Below are 18075 nucleotides of genomic sequence, written 5' to 3' on the forward strand. Positions count from 1 at the left end.
CTAGTGGTGTTGTTAAACAAATAAAATAAACTTTGTGCTGGTGTAACTCACAATTCCGAATTTATTTGTAACTTCCTTTTTTTGAATAACCTAGCCTCTGACCTATTGCACTTTCTTCCTAGTTCCATAGTGTAAATTTTTGTGTTTGTCTTCAACATTATTTTGTTTAGTTTAGGACCATTTTACAAACTATATGGCCTAGATCCATGAAACTTGCTTTATAGTTGCATCAATTAATGTTCATTTCAATGCAGATTAAAATACAATTTAAAATATATTACGGAAATTAAAAAAAATTATTTTATGATAGGCAGAATTATTTTATTCTGACAGTTGAACTTTAGTAAAGGTAAAGTATTGGATGGCTTTGTTCATTGTGTTACAGATTGTGGTTTAAGAATTAATTTTTAAGAAGATTAAATACAAGTCAGTCACATGTTAGGTGATACGTATTTTTTTTTAACAGCTGTACTGTTTAGCAATAAATAATACAGTAAAAGAATTTATGCAAAACATGTTTACTGTCAAAACATAACGTGTTAATACATCACAAAAGTGGTAATTTTAAAAGATGTTGTTACAAATCTTCAACAATGACCATACTGTGTAAGGACGTCAGCTATTCTGCAGATAGTATTTCAAGTCATATTTTAGCCAGGTAATATATCAACTTATTATTAATTCATGTTGGTAAATTTATACCATTCTCGGATAAACACAACACCTGTTCCAATTAAATCTTTATTATTTCAGGCCAGATTCAATTTTGTTCGACCTTTTCATAATTGCTGGGTGTGGAAGACAAGAGTTTTGTTGTTAAAAGAAATTTTAAACTGCCAGCCTTATTTCAGTTTCCACACCTTGTGTTAAATATATAACTTTAAAATAATTTATGCTTGATGAAAGATTTATGAATTTGCATTGTTATCTTTTATGTGTTTAACAGTTGTTAATTCAGGGTTGTTGTTTTTTGTGTTTTTGTGTTTTTAAAAAAAAATATTAGTAGTGCAGGATTTGAGAAAAAAACAAAAAACAGTTAAAGGTAGAGTCAATTCAAACAAGAGCCTTGTGTTGGAAAGATGCATACCCGGACCACCAACACATACTGACACTTTAACAAATGAAAAACGCGTAATTTTAGACTACTGGATTAATTTTTAACAAAAACCACATTGAGTGGGTACAAGTTTATAATTTTAATTTTTATTATTTTAGATCGGCTAATGGTGATTAAAATTAGGCAAAAAATAGAAAAAGTTGCGTTTACTTACGGGCATTTGTGGCCAGCTGTCCAGTATTTATGTCCATTATTCCCGATAACAGTGGTTTTCTGACCAGAATTTTTTTTAAAACCCGAACTACGATTCATATTGCAATATTTGGTAATTTTCATTGTTGGTAAAATGATCAAATTAGCTGTTACAATCAGCTATCGATCCCTGAAAATTACCGCGACGTGCCGCCATTGTTGTCAAGCGAAATACTTGCCGAAAACCACTTTTTGAACTCAAAATTTCAAGGTATTTTCAGTTGAAAAAATCAAAACAAAAACCACCATTTTGAAAAAAAAAAAAAATTCTTTAATTATATTTCCGTTTCCGGTGAGTGTCATGTGCAAAACGGCGGGAAATATGAATTGGGGAATGCACTGTATACAGTGTACAGTATATCGACTGACGTGACGTCGGGCGAGATATCTCCCCTGCAGTAGTCAGAAGGTTAATAAAAAAACATGATTATTCCTGCTAACTGGGGGCAGCCATTTTGTTTCGTTTTTGTGACATCCGGTGGTATAGCTTGGGGAGAAGTGACGTCTGCTCCGTCCATCTTCTCTATGCACAGTGTAAACAAACGCTATAATTTACGACAAGACGCTTCGCTTTCATCAACCTGACTTGTAAAACAACATAAATGACTTGATAGTATAATAAACTATTTAACTAAATATATTTCAGGTTACATCAACAGAACGAAATGGAGTTATAGTATTTTTCTTTTTTTTTAAATCCAAAGAAAAAATGCATGCTATTAGGCCTATTGGTAGGGCACGTTTGAGTAAAAACTACCACTCACGATACCCAAGTGATACTTTTCTTTTTTTTGGGACGACGTAATTGGTCAGTTTTGTGATTTTAGATGGGAAAGTCTACTTAATCAAGGGTTTTACAGAATTACTTACAGTAATAAAGCAGGGTGGTTGGTTATGTCCATTACTATTTGAGGTGTATCCGTGCTGTTATCACACAATACCCTGTGATCTTCATAAAAGAGGCACGTCTTTTTAGTGTGTCTAGACACAGTGTCTGGGGACCATCTGAATATACACCTGCCAATCAGGAACCACAGAAAGGCCACGGAAAGAAAAGACCAATTAACCAAGAAAACACTCCGATTATTGTTTCAGTACGTGGGTTAATTTATGTACGAAACATAATACAGTTATTTCAACACTTTGACAATGGTGGTTTATTTTGTATTGAAAAATAATATATAATTGGTACTGGCTTACTAGGATGGATATAATTACAGAACATTGTGATGCATCTGCAAAAATCAGGTATGTTTTGTTTCTTCAGTTCGAAGACTAATTCCTGACGTGACACGTTAGATATTACGTAACCACCAGCTCGCCAGAGGGCGTATTCACTGGGATGGTACAAAATGGTTGTGCCTGTTATATATAATAGCCGTCACATTTAACCGTTTTATTAATTAACTATACGATTATACTTGTTGGTATTAAGCAATAATGTGCATTATATATCGTTGAATATGCATACCAGGCCAAATGCCTTAATTGTCCCCTCCTTTAAGATTTTAAAGATACATGTCTATGTAATATAATCTGTACAAGAGTGTGGGGTAAAACCTAGTGGGTGAAAACTGTTGTGGGGACGGAATCAGGGAACATTTTCTTCAGTATCGCGTTGTGATTTGCTATGCAAGTTTAGGAGATCACTACACCATGTTTTGACTTATCATAGTTTGACACCCAATAGCCGATGTATTTTTCGTGCTGGTGTGTCGTTAAACATTCATCAATTCACGAGATCACTACACAATTTTAAAACATTAAACAACAGGTGCTAACCAATTTTCAATTGGCTAGAAATATCGCTAGTCAAGAGCTTGAAAACAAAACGTTACCTGGGAATACAAATCAGCCATGTTCAGGAGGGCAAACAATCATGGTCGCTCGCTAGACTAGTTGTTTTAGCTAAATGTTAGATGAATGTGATGTTATAGAAGATGATGGTACCAGTTAAATAGTTCACAAGCATTTGGCCTCTTTGACATTCCATTGAATACAGATACTATCAGTAGTTTGTAGCCATTGAAATAGACAATGGTTTAAATTACATACAAAAAAAGTGGGTAATAAATCATATTTGCTTTATATTGATATTTTCCTATTAATATTTCTTACAAATTGATAACTTGAATACAAATGTCTAGGGGTTTCAGTTGTGTTTTTTCCCCCCACAGTTAAATAAAATTAAAAATTAAAAAATTCAGTGGTTGATAAAAAAATGTCTATCAAAGATGGCTTCGATGTTATGAGGGTCTCAGAATGCCAAATCCTACAATTTTTACAGCAGCAAACCAACATGGATGATTGTAATGATGTGCAATGCTGTCAGCAGGCCTTCAGATTTCATGGAAACAATTGTTTCCAGTACTGTGTCAGTAAAATCACGGAACCGAAAGTTCATTTCCCATGATTATTAAATCAAGAACGACTATTCAACGGAAAAAAATAAATAATAAAAAAAATAAAAATAAAAATAATAAAAAATTAAAATATATATACATGTATATATATTATTTATTAAAAACAGTTTCCGATAGGTTCCCATGATCACAAGGTATGGAATCGAAAAGGTGTTTCCCATGAAACTTGAAATCGTATGGCCTGTCCGACGTCTATCAATAATACTATTATATCATACCAGTGGTAAAAACTGAATTACAATGATTGTGTTCAACAAAAAAAATCAGAACAGAAAAATGGGTCAGACTGTTAACAAAGCATATTGATTGAAGTTGGTTACACTAAGAGCTTGTTAAATTGATGGATCTGTGGTCAGTACAGTGAATAACACATGAAGGCACCTGTTACATACTTTTATATCAGTATCATATTTGTCATTAAAAACTGGTCGGGGGGGGGGGGGGGGGGGGGGTGTTTGTGTGTGATAATGGACCCATAAAATTAAAGTATAAAAGAAGGAATAATGACTACTGAGAAATATTAACACAGTTTTTTTCACTTTGGAGATCTGTGTTGTTAGATATGATAAATGCCAGTGTTGGCCTGGGTCCACATGACCTTTCATTTGGCTAATCAGAACACTGTGTCATAACTGCCAGTTGACAAATAAACCATTATGCATTAGGAATGAATTCCTTGGTGGTGTAGTGGTTATGCTATCAAAGTTAAGACTGGTAGGTATTGGGTTCGCATCCAGGGAAAGTTTAATGATTCAGTAGGTAGGAATAAGGTCACTGCACCGACTTCTCTTTCACTAGCCACAAACCCACTGTCCAGATACATGTAACTGAGCTGTGTGTGCTTAGAACATGCTTAGCATGCTTGAATCTTAATTGGAAATCTGCATGAAAGTCAGTATGAGTGAAAGACTGTGCCCAATGAAGGGTCATCTAGAAATAAAATGACGTTAATTTTGACATATTTTAAGGTTCAGGCTTTCTCATCTATCCAGGTTGTCTGACTGGGACAGTGGATTAGTGGTGGTTACATGTAGTTGTCAGTTGTTAGTAAGAGAGAGGTTACTGTAGAGTGACCTTATGTCCACCCATTGAGTCATTAAAACTTGTGGGTGGGTGCTGGTACCAGGATGCAAACCCAGTACCTACCAGTCTTAAGCAGTGTTCGAGATTAACGGTATCCCGATATCCCGGGGATACCAGAATTTAATTTTGGATACCAGACTTCAAGAACCCAGTATCCCACCGGGATGCCATATAATACAAAATTCTCAGGTGGGATACCAGATTTTAAAATGTTAGTATCCAATTGGGATACTGGCCAAAAAATTTAATCCCGAAAACTGGTCTTAAGTCTGATGACTTCACCACTACACTTAGTTTGTGACAGCAAGATCAGGCCTCTGAAAATTACGAGACTGATAGTTTCATTCATGCATCGCTCACATAAGTATAATTTTGCGTAGCCCATGTTTGATTCACGAATTCAGTTTATGACATCCTTTATTGTGGTCATGACTGGTTACGTAAACAAAAAATTAGTTTACCTGAATTTGTTATTGCACCACACTTAAATGGTTTACACAAATTTTCAGTTGTCACAGGTTTGAAGTTTCTTTTACCCACTGAACTATTACGAAGTGTATATGGCACCAGATTTAACAGTCGATGGTAAAATTTAGTTTGACTGAACAGTGTTCGAAATAAGCACTTGTCCGTTTGTTCCGACAACTGAAAATCTATTCAGACAAGCAAAATGTGCCTCGGTTGTTGTCCAGTGGACAAGTAAAAATGTTCTGTGCAGTTTGATTTTGAGCAATCACAAACATCATCCTGGTACTTTTATAAAACCAACCATTTATTTGGACAAGTGAAAGTATTGGCAGACAAGTAGATTTATTTGTCCGGTGGACTAGTAAAAAATTCTGTCACTGCTGAACACTGTTAAACAAATGTTCTTTTTATCTCTCCTTTATGAAGTAAAAAAGCGACATATAGGTATTAGTTTCCAACAGCTGCTGTGGTAGATGATGGCGTCAACTTTTGAATTATAGTTTAATGTTAAAGTTTCACGTTTAGATTGATGATGGCGTCAACTTTTGAAGTATAGTTTAATGTTAAAGTTTCACATTTAGATCAGTTTCTCGCAAACTAAAAGTCCTAGGTCATTAAAACTTGGTTTATAGTCACACGTATGGATGTTTACCACAGTGCACCAAAACCATTTATGGTAGATAAGACAATTAATTCTCATTTTTCCTCCTGGATATTGTTAAGATGTTAGTATGTTGACAGTATTATCAGTATTAAGTTTAATCTGTTATCAAAAACCTTATACATGTATGGAATTTGGTGTTGCTGTAGTACAAGATCAGTGTGTTTTCCAGTCTTGGGTGGTATTTAGTTTTGGGTTTCCATCTTTATTGCCTGCAGCCAAATGTTCAAATTACACAAGACACCCACTGAGAACCTGGGTGTAAATCTAATAAACGTACCAAATTGACATGACTTTGACACTGGCATACAGTAAAGACCATTTATTGTCATTCAACTTTGATGTTTATTCCAATGTTCCTTTCATGGATGGTACATGCATACAATGTATATGTGTCATATATATATACAGTGCTATCTTAATAACATTAACTTTTATATTTATAGTCCGGCCTGTTTAAGCAGTCACCTGTCTAAAAGGCCACCTAACTATTCTCCCATATTAACAGAATATATTACCCTAGCCAGGTTTAGACAAGTACATTTCAACCTGGTGGAGAAAAGCTTTGTCATAAATATAAATCTGAAAACTATAAATATTTTTTTTAATGTTTTTTTTTTTTTAATTAACAGAACTTGTTTACAAAAAAACTATATTTTGTTTGGATATCAACAAAATCATTAAAAAAATATATATATTTTTTAAATGTAGCGTGATCTGTCACATTTAGTTCATCATTCAGCATATTTTGAAATGGTATAAACCCTTGGGTAAGAAAGAATTTTCTGTAATTACTATACTATAATGCAAAATGTAAATACAACTACAGTTTTAATAAACCTCTATCATCAACTGCCTTCATACAACAAAAATTCTGTCGCCATATTTTAAATACTTTTTAAGACAAAAGATTGAAATGGCTGCTTGTTTCCAAGTCATGAAATGAAGAATTTATAATACATTTATATGTGACCTAGATTAGCAGGTATAGTTAAAGGATATATCGAAGAATGGTGTGCATTGGTTAGAAAAAGGAGCAGGAATTTAGCCCAGTGGTAAAGCGCTTGTTTGATGCACGGTCGGACTGTGATCAATCCCTGTCTGTGGGCCCATTAACTATTTCTCATTCCAGCTAGTGTACCATGTCTGTATATGCTATTCTGTCTGTGGGATGGTGCATATAAAAGATTCCTTGCTACATCCAGATACTGAATCCAAACCCTGAGGCTCAATGGGTAGGTGTAAACCACTTGCACCGACCAGTGATCCATAACTGGTTCAACAAAGGTCATGATTTGTGCTATCCTGCCTGTTGGAAGCACAAATAAAAGACCCCTTGCTGCTAATCAGAAAGAGTAGCCTATGTAGTGGTGACAGCAGGTTTCCTCTCAAAATCTGTGTGGTCCTTAACCATATGTCTGATGCCATATAAATAAAATGTGTTGAGTGTGTCGTTAAATAAAACATTTCTTTCTTTCTTTTTTCTTTCAGAAGCTAAATGCCGCCCTTAGAGATCAGATGTAGTTGCAGTGTCCCATGGGACCCATTGGGGATTTTCCCATCCCAAACAATGTCCCAGTTTTTGTTTTACCTTTTATAAAATTATGTGCAGTCATACCTGGCTAAAGTGTATGTTAAAGATTCTTTGCTGCTAATCATAGCGATTACCTTATGTGGAATCAGTTGGTTTGCTGCTAATCATAACGATTACCTTATGTGGAATCAGTTGGTTTGCTGCTAATCATAAAGATTATTTTATGTGGTCTCATGTGGAATCAGTTGGTTTCATGTATATCCTATCTAAAAGAATAGTCTATAACATATTAGTAAGGTACCTCACTCACACCAACACATTGACAAAATCCTTGAACATCAATTGGACATTCATAAAACTAGTCATATCTTTTATGTTGAAAACTCACAAATTTGGTAAAATTATATACTGTGCATATATTTTGAATTAACAAAAGTTGTTTAGTAATGAAGAAGTGTAACATGTACAACCCCCCACCCAAAATGAAAACAAAACACAAAAAAAAAAAAAAAATTAAATAAAAACACCCCCCCCCCCAAAAAAAAAAACCCCCACACACACACAACACAACAACATTAAAAAAAAACAAAAAAAATATAAAAAAAGCAAAACAAATTACAGCAAATGAACATATTAAAACAATCCTCTGGTTAATATACAATATTAATATATTATATTTATAGTCCGGCCTGTTTAAGCAGTCACCTGTCTAAAAGGCCACCTAACTATTCTCCCATATTAACAGAATATATTACCCTAGCCAGGTTTAGACAAGTACATTTCAACCTGGTGGAGAAAAGCTTTGTCATAAATATAAATCTGAAAACTATAAATATTTTTTTTAATGTTTTTTTTTTTTTAATTAACAGAACTTGTTTACAAAAAAACTATATTTTGTTTGGATATCAACAAAATCATTAAAAAAAAATATATATTTTTTAAATGTAGCGTGATCTGTCACATTTAGTTCATCATTCAGCATATTTTGAAATGGTATAAACCCTTGGGTAAGAAAGAATTTTCTGTAATTACTATACTATAATGCAAAATGTAAATACAACTACAGTTTTAATAAACCTCTATCATCAACTGCCTTCATACAACAAAAATTCTGTCGCCATATTTTAAATACTTTTTAAGACAAAAGATTGAAATGGCTGCTTGTTTCCAAGTCATGAAATGAAGAATTTATAATACATTTATATGTGACCTAGATTAGCAGGTATAGTTAAAGGATATATCGAAGAATGGTGTGCATTGGTTAGAAAAAGGAGCAGGAATTTAGCCCAGTGGTAAAGCGCTTGTTTGATGCACGGTCGGACTGTGATCAATCCCTGTCTGTGGGCCCATTAACTATTTCTCATTCCAGCTAGTGTACCATGTCTGTATATGCTATTCTGTCTGTGGGATGGTGCATATAAAAGATTCCTTGCTACTAATTGAAAAATGTACCTGTATATATCAAAATTACAAAATGTTTGACATCCAAAAGCTGATAATTAATAAATCATGCAATATAGTGATTTCATTAAACAATACAAATTTTAACTTTAACTTCGGTTAGAAAATTAATGTGAATGGTATTCTAAATGATTACATAATAAATATATATTTGAAATTACAGCGTTAAAATAAAACTTGTGGGTTTTTTTTAAACATGCAGCATTGAAAAGAAAAATGGCAGTGTTTTTTAATTTAATCAGGTAAATGAGAGTTCTTCCTTTATTTGGAAATTGGATTTTTACAGTAAATAAGTCCTCATGTAATCAGTTTTTGTGAGTTAGAACCGGATTGCGTTATTGTAATTTTCTTTTCTCTAGCTAACTCCAAAAGACCATAATTTTATAGAAACATTAACTACTAATTAAGTCTTTGGGAAATGTTGAATAAAAGATGGCTGGCTTGTGCGTTGCCATTATTGTATTAACATTTTATTGATCTGGCGAACACTTGTCTTGTAATGGCAATAAATTATACCATTTCCAAATGAATTATTCAGAAAATAAGTTTACGGCGTGTAATTATAATGCAATATCGAAATGTCATTTTGAGGTGCAATGGATATTTTATATGAAGTGATAAAAGTATGATTAGCTTTTCAGATTTGCAATTTATGTTTCTGAATGAACGCAATATTCTATCTAGGTTACTGTGACGTACAGAATTTTCTATAATTTGTAACTAAGTTATTTTTTCTATTATATTTTTTTTTTTTTTTTTTTTTTTGCTGTCTAAGCATGATTTGCCTTTTTATTGCACATTTTTTTACTTAATGATTCAAAGCACTTAGTGTTAATTTCTACACAGGGTAACACCTTTTTTTTAATTAGATTATAGCTGCTCTTTTTTATTTTTTTCTTACAAGATTTTGGACCATTGAAATTAATTTTTAAAAATACAATTCTGAACAAAAAATATATTTATTCCGAGAATGTATAAATATAATGTTGGAAGAAAGGAAAGGAAAGGAATGTTTGCTTAATGACACCTCACCCCATTTTAAAACCATTATATTTGATGTCAGACATTACGTTAATGTCATTTCAGTTTGACACAAGAAGAAAGGTAAAAGTGTTATGGAAATTTAAAAAAAAAATAAAAAGTATTTTTATGTGCAATTTAGAAAATGATCGGCTTAGAAATAAATAATTTATAGTAAATTCCATAGTGTGAAAAAAAGGTCGTTCCCTGTGGGACAGACTATAGATAGTTAGAAAAGACACCCAGTAAACCCTCTTAGGCTACTTATACTAAATATCTTTCATTCATTTTAACTTATTTTCATGCTTATATCCAACCGGCCTCGGTGGCGTCATGGCAGGCCATCGGTCTACAGGCTGGTAGGCAGTGGGTTCGGATCCCAGTTGAGGCATGGGATTTTTAATCCAGATACCGACTCCAAACCCTGAGTGAGTGCTCCGCAAGGCTCAATGGGTAGGTGTAAACCACTTGCACCGACCAGTGATCCATAACTGGTTCAACAAAGGCCATGGTTTGTGCTATCCTGCTTGTGGGAAGCACAAATAAAAGATCCCTTGCTGCCAATCGGAAGAGTAGCCCATGTAGTGGCGACAGCGGGTTTCCCTCTCAAAATCTGTGTGGTCCTGAACCATATGTCTGACGCCATATAACCGTAAATAAAATGTGTTGAGTGCGTTGTTAAATAAAACACTTCTTTCTTTTTTTTTGCTTATATCCAATTATGGTTCAAACATGCTGTTCTGGGCACACACCTCAGCTATCAGGGCTGTCTGTTAGGAAGGGATCTTTTATATCACATTTTCATTTTCATAGACAGAAAGCACATACGGTCTTTGAAACCCCTCTAAACTAGACAACCAGGTATCTGGTTTAAACAGGTTACGTTCTGTACTGATCTTTAAAAAAGGACTGCAAAAAATGTCCAGTTTTGGAGGAATTTCGGTTTACAGACAGTCCGGTTTTGAGAGGTTTCACTGCACATAATTGTATAAAAGGTAAAACAAAAACTGGGACATTGGTTGGAATGGGAAAAACCCCAATGGGTCCACCGAGAAGGTTCATTACTATGTTCCAAGCACCTCATAAGCTACAAACTTCAGAAGCTAAATCGGCCTCGGTGGCGTCGTGGTTAGGCCATCGGTATACAGGCTGGTAGGTACTGGGTTCAGATCCCAGTCGGGGCATGGGATTTTTAATCCAGATACTGAATCCAAACCCTGAGGCTCAATGGGTAGGTGTAAACCACTTGCACCGACCAGTGATCCATAACTGGTTCAACAAAGGTCATGATTTGTGCTATCCTGCCTGTTGGAAGCACAAATAAAAGACCCCTTGCTGCTAATCAGAAAGAGTAGCCTATGTAGTGGCGACAGCAGGTTTCCTCTCAAAATCTGTGTGGTCCTTAACCATATGTCTGATGCCATATAAATAAAATGTGTTGAGTGTGTCGTTAAATAAAACATTTCTTTCTTTCTTTTTTCTTTCAGAAGCTAAATGCCGCCCTTAGAGATCAGATGTAGTTGCAGTGTCCCATGGGACCCATTGGGGATTTTCCCATCCCAAACAATGTCCCAGTTTTTGTTTTACCTTTTATAAAATTATGTGCAGTCATACCTGGCTAAAGTGTATGTTAAAGATTCTTTGCTGCTAATCATAGCGATTACCTTATGTGGAATCAGTTGGTTTGCTGCTAATCATAACGATTACCTTATGTGGAATCAGTTGGTTTGCTGCTAATCATAAAGATTATTTTATGTGGTCTCATGTGGAATCAGTTGGTTTCATGTATATCCTATCTAAAAGAATAGTCTATAACATATTAGTAAGGTACCTCACTCACACCAACACATTGACAAAATCCTTGAACATCAATTGGACATTCATAAAACTAGTCATATCTTTTATGTTGAAAACTCACAAATTTGGTAAAATTATATACTGTGCATATATTTTGAATTAACAAAAGTTGTTTAGTAATGAAGAAGTGTAACATGTACAACCCCCCACCCAAAATGAAAACAAAACACAAAAAAAAAAAAAAAAATTAAATAAAAACACCCCCCCCCCAAAAAAAAAAAACCCCACACACACACAACACAACAACATTAAAAAAAAACAAAAAAAATATAAAAAAAGCAAAACAAATTACAGCAAATGAACATATTAAAACAATCCTCTGGTTAATATACAATGTAGGTAACAGCCATGGAGGGAGGGTGTTTCTAATTGGATGAGGGCAAGTCTGGTGGCCATTGTTTTGCATAATGATGTGTAATTGACGCACTGGTCCATTTCATCTGTGTGCAAATATTACCACTGGTGTCAGTTCTCAGGTCGTTTGTGTGAGCACTCTGGATTGATGTCGCTTTTATGACACTGTTGTCTCGGGCACTTAACAAATATCTCCTCCGATAGATGCTTTTGGAAGCCATTCTCATGACAACAATTTCTTTATGTCCGACCAAAGTCAATCAATCATAAGATAGTTTCATTATTTTCACTATTTCCAGTCTCATATACATTTATATGGCCTCCTCTGCACCTCCATTAAAAGACAGACTCTAATGTAATGTCATTTGTTAGTAAAATAAGAGGCTATGCTATGGGAAAGAGTCATCCATAATTAACGTTCGTACAGTCATAAAAAAAATGGTGTACTAACCACTTTTCATGATGCCTTCTTTCCTGGCTATATCCCAAAAATCATTATTGACATTTTATGTTGTTTGTGAAGCCATAGATCGACATTTATTAAGGTTTTCAGTCTAAAAGAGCATTACCTTTGATTCTGTATGCCATAACAACCACTAAAAATCATCTTTGTCAACATTTTATAGTATTGTTAACCAATATTAACATTTACAGAAGATTTTAGCCTAATGTTTCATGATTCGGGTTGGGGTTTTTTTTTTTGCCATCTTCTAGAATAATATTTTGGAGCTGGGTTTGTGTGTGTGTGTGGGGGGGGGGGGGGGGGGGGTTGGGGGCATTGATGTAAAATGATACTGATGTTTACAAAAGATATAGTCTGTCCCATCTTCCAATAAAAACATTTGTTTAAAATAATTTTAGTTTGGTTTGACGTAAAAAGTTAAGTAAAAGTGTTGGAAATAACAAAAATATACTATTTTTGTGTGCAATTAAACACAAAAATTGGTTCAGAAATAAATAAAACTGCAATATGTACATACCATAGTAAAAAAAAACTTGACACTTATAGCATTTTGGCAACCATTTATAGACTGGTGTAGTCTTCATACGAGATAACTCTATTTAATTAATTTCACTACAGAGGGAGTAACAAGAAAATAATCAGTGTTATCTCATGTAGCAAGTCTATACCAGTCCATAAAACCAAAATGTCAACTATAATGATGTGAGCATTGTTTTCTTTCTGTTATATATTACAGTTTTATTTATTTATGAACCCAATATTTCTTCTTCTTTTTTTTAATTTCCAAAACACTTTTAGTCTTCTACTTATGTCAAACCAAACTGAAATTACTTATATATAAAAAAATAAAAAATGTTTTATAGGAGAATGGGATGCACTATAAGTATATCATCATGAATGATATTTTCTCCCTTTATTATCATCCCCTAAAAATACATGTGTGTTGACAGTTTAAATTCATTTGTAAACCACTGCCAACATTTACATTATATATAAAATATTGTTTCATTTGTACACTCCAGCTCTATCCCTTTATGATTTCAATGTTGTTCTTTTGTGCTTACATCCAGTTAGGTTCAAGCATACTATTCTGGGCACATACTTCAGTTATCTGAATGTTTAATTATCCAGGACAGAGATTATTGGATAGTGCATATATGTTGGTGATCATGATATTTGAAAACATTCATTCATTCAAACTGATGTTTGTGCATACCCGGTACATGTATAGCCATTTAAGGTTCAGTTAGGTGTAAGGTTAATGGTTAAACTGAATAAAGGAAACAATGTTTTCTCTAAATTTATTACTTTTTAAAATTCCAACCTTTTTTCTTGTGTTAAAAGTAAAAAAAAGAAAGAAAAAAAGGACAAAAACAGTACATCAGAGCAAGAAAGTTTCTAAATGCAATAAATAAATATATAAAACATTATTTTGCAATCACAATATTATCATATATTGGGGAGATATAATGCAAGATCGATAAATTTAATTTTTATGTTATGGTACAAAATGAGATCCAGTGATGGTATGAAATGACTTTTTGCAATTGTACGAAATGACCATGGTACGAAATAACTAAGGTAGGAAATGACGAAATTAGGTAGGAAATGACTATGGTACAAAATGACCATGGTACGAATTGACTAGCAACCAGTTATTGATTGTTATTGGCCTAACCATTACACTCCACCTTTCACTTTTTACAAGTCTTTCAGTACAATTTTTATGTCAGATAATATTCTGTGAAAAATAGGAAAATATCAAGAGAGCTACATGACAGCTATTTTTAGGAAGTACTGTTGCTTGGTAACAACCATGCAAAAATACCCACACAAACTTCATTGAGTTTTCTAAGCCAGAAGACTGAACATGTGTCAGTGATTTAAAAACACACAATTGACTGCACATAGGTGATGACCGGTAAACTGAGGGGAGGGGGCGGGGACACTTTTTAAATTTCGAGTCAATCACACTCAACCTCAAATCGCAAAATTTATATGCACACACTATTTTCCAAGTCGTTCATAAATTCCACACATCACCCCATGTGCTAAACTGCATATTTGTGAGAGAAAAACACATCGCAATATTAATCTGGTATACAGTATGTCACTGCAGCAAATTTGGGGTGGGGGTAGGGATGGGGAGAGAAATATGCTTATGTAGTGTTCAATAATGTCGGTTGCATAATGTTTTATTGATAAAAAGTGTACCTTAAAAACTGGGTTTGGTTTCTATATGACGTAAAAAGCTAGACGGAAACCAAACCATTGAGAATGTTACGTTATTTATTACTCATGAACCCAGTGTATGTGACATGGAAATCAATAAAGCCCTTTACATTGTGTTGTTACATGTATATATATCATGAAACCTAAAACCCATGTTTAAATTGGCTGTATTAAAAGAGCTGTATATTCCAATTAATTACTAAATCAGTAACTGTTACCATGGTAACTTGGTACATTCATATCATTTCATCAGAATCCTACAATATGGTACCGTAAAATGATACATCTCACTACAAATATGATTTAGCAATATATATTTTTGCAGCTTTTTTTCCTTCCTTCCTCACCCCCCCCCCCCCCCCCCCCCCCAGCTCCCAATTTTTGTTTGATGGACAGCACACCTTTCATGGGTTTTCTGATGCTTAAAAACGGAATGTAGCGTTCATCATTATACTATACTGAAGAAGAAAAGATGTTCTTGCCCACTGGACAGGGTTATCCAGCTTTTGCACTGTGCTAGAAAAATCTGTCTGACCCTAGGGCTAGATAAATCTGTCTGACCCGAGGGCTAGACGATTTCTACATACGCATGACGTCATAACTCATCTTTTTACGACGATTGACGTCATAACTTGTGGTTTTCAAAATTCTGTTTGCCATTTCACGTTGTATCATTGCTTTAAAATATTTTAACAAATTAATATTTTCAACTTTATATTTATTGGTAAGTTGAACATTACATATTTATGTCGTTGCATAAGGTGGACTATATTTTTATGCGTATGATTAAATGAGTTTGCTGGTGAAATGTATACGAATCGTTCTACAATAAACAGACCATAGCTTACACAATTAATGTTTTGTTACTGTAATTAAATGGGCAAGAAAAAGAATCAATCGTTGTGAGGTATAGATACGGCAATTCCAACCCTTGGGACAAAATGTTTTTGTAAGGGCTGAGGTTCTCACAAAAAAACATTTTGTCCCTCCGGTTGGAATAGCCGTATCTATACCTCACAATGGTGATAGATTCTATTAATCTGCAAGTGTTGCTTTTACTGACCTCTTTACCTACAACCCCTCCCTGTAATAATTTCTAGAACAGCCCTAATACACAAAAACTAAAAAACTAAATGTAGAGTTGTGTACGTGCTTGATGAAAGATGAATTGCAAGTTTGGTGTTTATCAATCACTAAAGCCCACCCTTTTCCTCTTGGATTTGTCTTTCATACGGAGTCTCCTCCTCCATGATTATTTCTAGATCAGCCCTAGCTGATATTTAAAAACTTGACTATAGAATTGTGTATGTGTTTGACAAAAGATGAGCTGCAATTGTCGGGTTTACCGATCACATGAATGTAAATATATAACCCACTTCTTTTCTCCTGGATTTGTCCATCACATAGAGACCCCTCCCCCATGATGAATATTGGATCCTCCCTGATGCTTTAAAACTGAATGTAGAGTCATATATGTGTTTGCTGAAAGATGAGCTGCAAGTGTTGGGTTTACCGATCACATCATTAGGAGATCAATAACCGAATTGACAATCGGATATGTCAGAGTGGCGCTCTGAGGATGTAATTAATGGTGTTACAATAATAAAGCGATCAATCACCGTGGCAGTTTTCAAAACAAATACTTTTGATAAATTGTAATTTGCTCATCTTGTATTCTTAGAGTGGGTCGAAAACGATGCGGTCTTATTAAACTTAAAGCCTTGGCTGTCGGTAAAAAGTGACAGTAATAAATCACGTCACTTCTCTTCTTTTGATTGGTAACAATACTGCTGTAAAAGTGTTGATGATTTTTATTTCTTCTTTTTTTCTCTTTTTCTTCTTCTTCTCTTCTTCTTCTTCTTCTTCTTTTTGACATCCAATAGAGGATGATTAATAAAATCAGAGTGCTCTAGTGGTGTTGTTAGACAAAACAAACTTTAGTTTTAACTTCCTTCTTCCCTTTCACAAGCTAAGCCAGTAGAACAAAATGAGTTATCTTTTCCAATTTTCCTCTGTCACCATAGAGTTTGGTGTGTATGGGAGTCTCAATGGGTCACTCAGACTCTCTCAATCCTTGATAGGTTCTGCTCCGTTGTTTGGTCTTCCAGACCATACATGTGATTTTTTAAAATTATTTTAGCTATCCTTTATTTTTCTATCAACTTTATAAAGTAAAAAGGTGAGATATGCATGTAGGTGTTACTTTTTTTTTTATGGCACTTGCAGCAACAACATAATTTTTTACATTTAGCTTAACGTTAGAGTTTCAGGTTATTATAGAGCAGTAAATTAAGATGATTTTACCTGTTTTGTCCATCATTACCAAAAAAAAAAAAAAAAAAAAAAAAAAAAAAATATATATATATATATATATATATATATATATATATATATATATATATATATGCACCTTGTCCATAAAATGATATGATGATGGACAAAATCCTTATGTTTAGAACTATAATATCATTGATTTGACCAAAGAAAAGGAAAGAAAGGTGTGTGTAATGAATTCTCAGCACATTTAAAACACTAAAGCTGTTTGTTGTAGTATTCTACAGAAGCTAAAGTTAATAATTTTGTATGACCTGGACTTGCTTTTCAAAGAGCCCAAAATGCCATCAAATCGATGATGCCCCTTTTTATTTCCATGAATTTATATGAAACCCTGCTAATACTGCTTGAGCTGAGTCTTCTGTCTATCATCTACTATTTGACCAGCCATCCCCGTGCCTGGTTGACTATAAATCAAATAAATCAATAAAATGAGAATAGGGCTATCAAGTGGAAAGAGTACTTTTAATTTTCTTTGATGACCCAAATGAACATTTTTCACAAGGGCATCATTTCATTCAGCGGGTTCCTTTGATGTCTTGTAGAGAGGTGTGTGGGATAAAAGTACTAAAATGGCCATCACATGTTAATAACACCTGACACTTAAAACACATATGGTGCTTGGCGTATGGTAAATAGACCTCCAATAAGAAAATAGAAAGATGGAACCATCCAAAGCTATTAGGTTTGGTTTTGGGGTTTTCTTATTCTAATCAATGTTTCATGACGTGTAACATATTACATGTACTACTGTAATATATTATTAGGTTTATTTCCATCATATATTATTTTCACTTAACTTTTCTTAGTGATTGTTTTGAAAATTACTTAATCAAATATTGAAATGAATCAAATTCCATTTCCTTCAGAGTTTAT

The 18075-nt window shown here is 33.9% G+C and overlaps 1 protein-coding gene across 3 annotated transcripts in view; it reads left to right on the forward strand.

Moving 5' to 3' along the window:
- Positions 1 to 18075, forward strand: part of LOC121389502 (TOX high mobility group box family member 4-B-like) — a 116676-nt gene that overhangs the window by 53033 nt on the left and 45568 nt on the right. The gene's annotated exons all lie outside the window — the stretch shown is intronic.

This window comes from Gigantopelta aegis, chromosome 14 (genome assembly GCF_016097555.1).
Source record: "Gigantopelta aegis isolate Gae_Host chromosome 14, Gae_host_genome, whole genome shotgun sequence".
Lineage (NCBI taxonomy): Eukaryota > Metazoa > Mollusca > Gastropoda > Neomphalida > Peltospiridae > Gigantopelta > Gigantopelta aegis.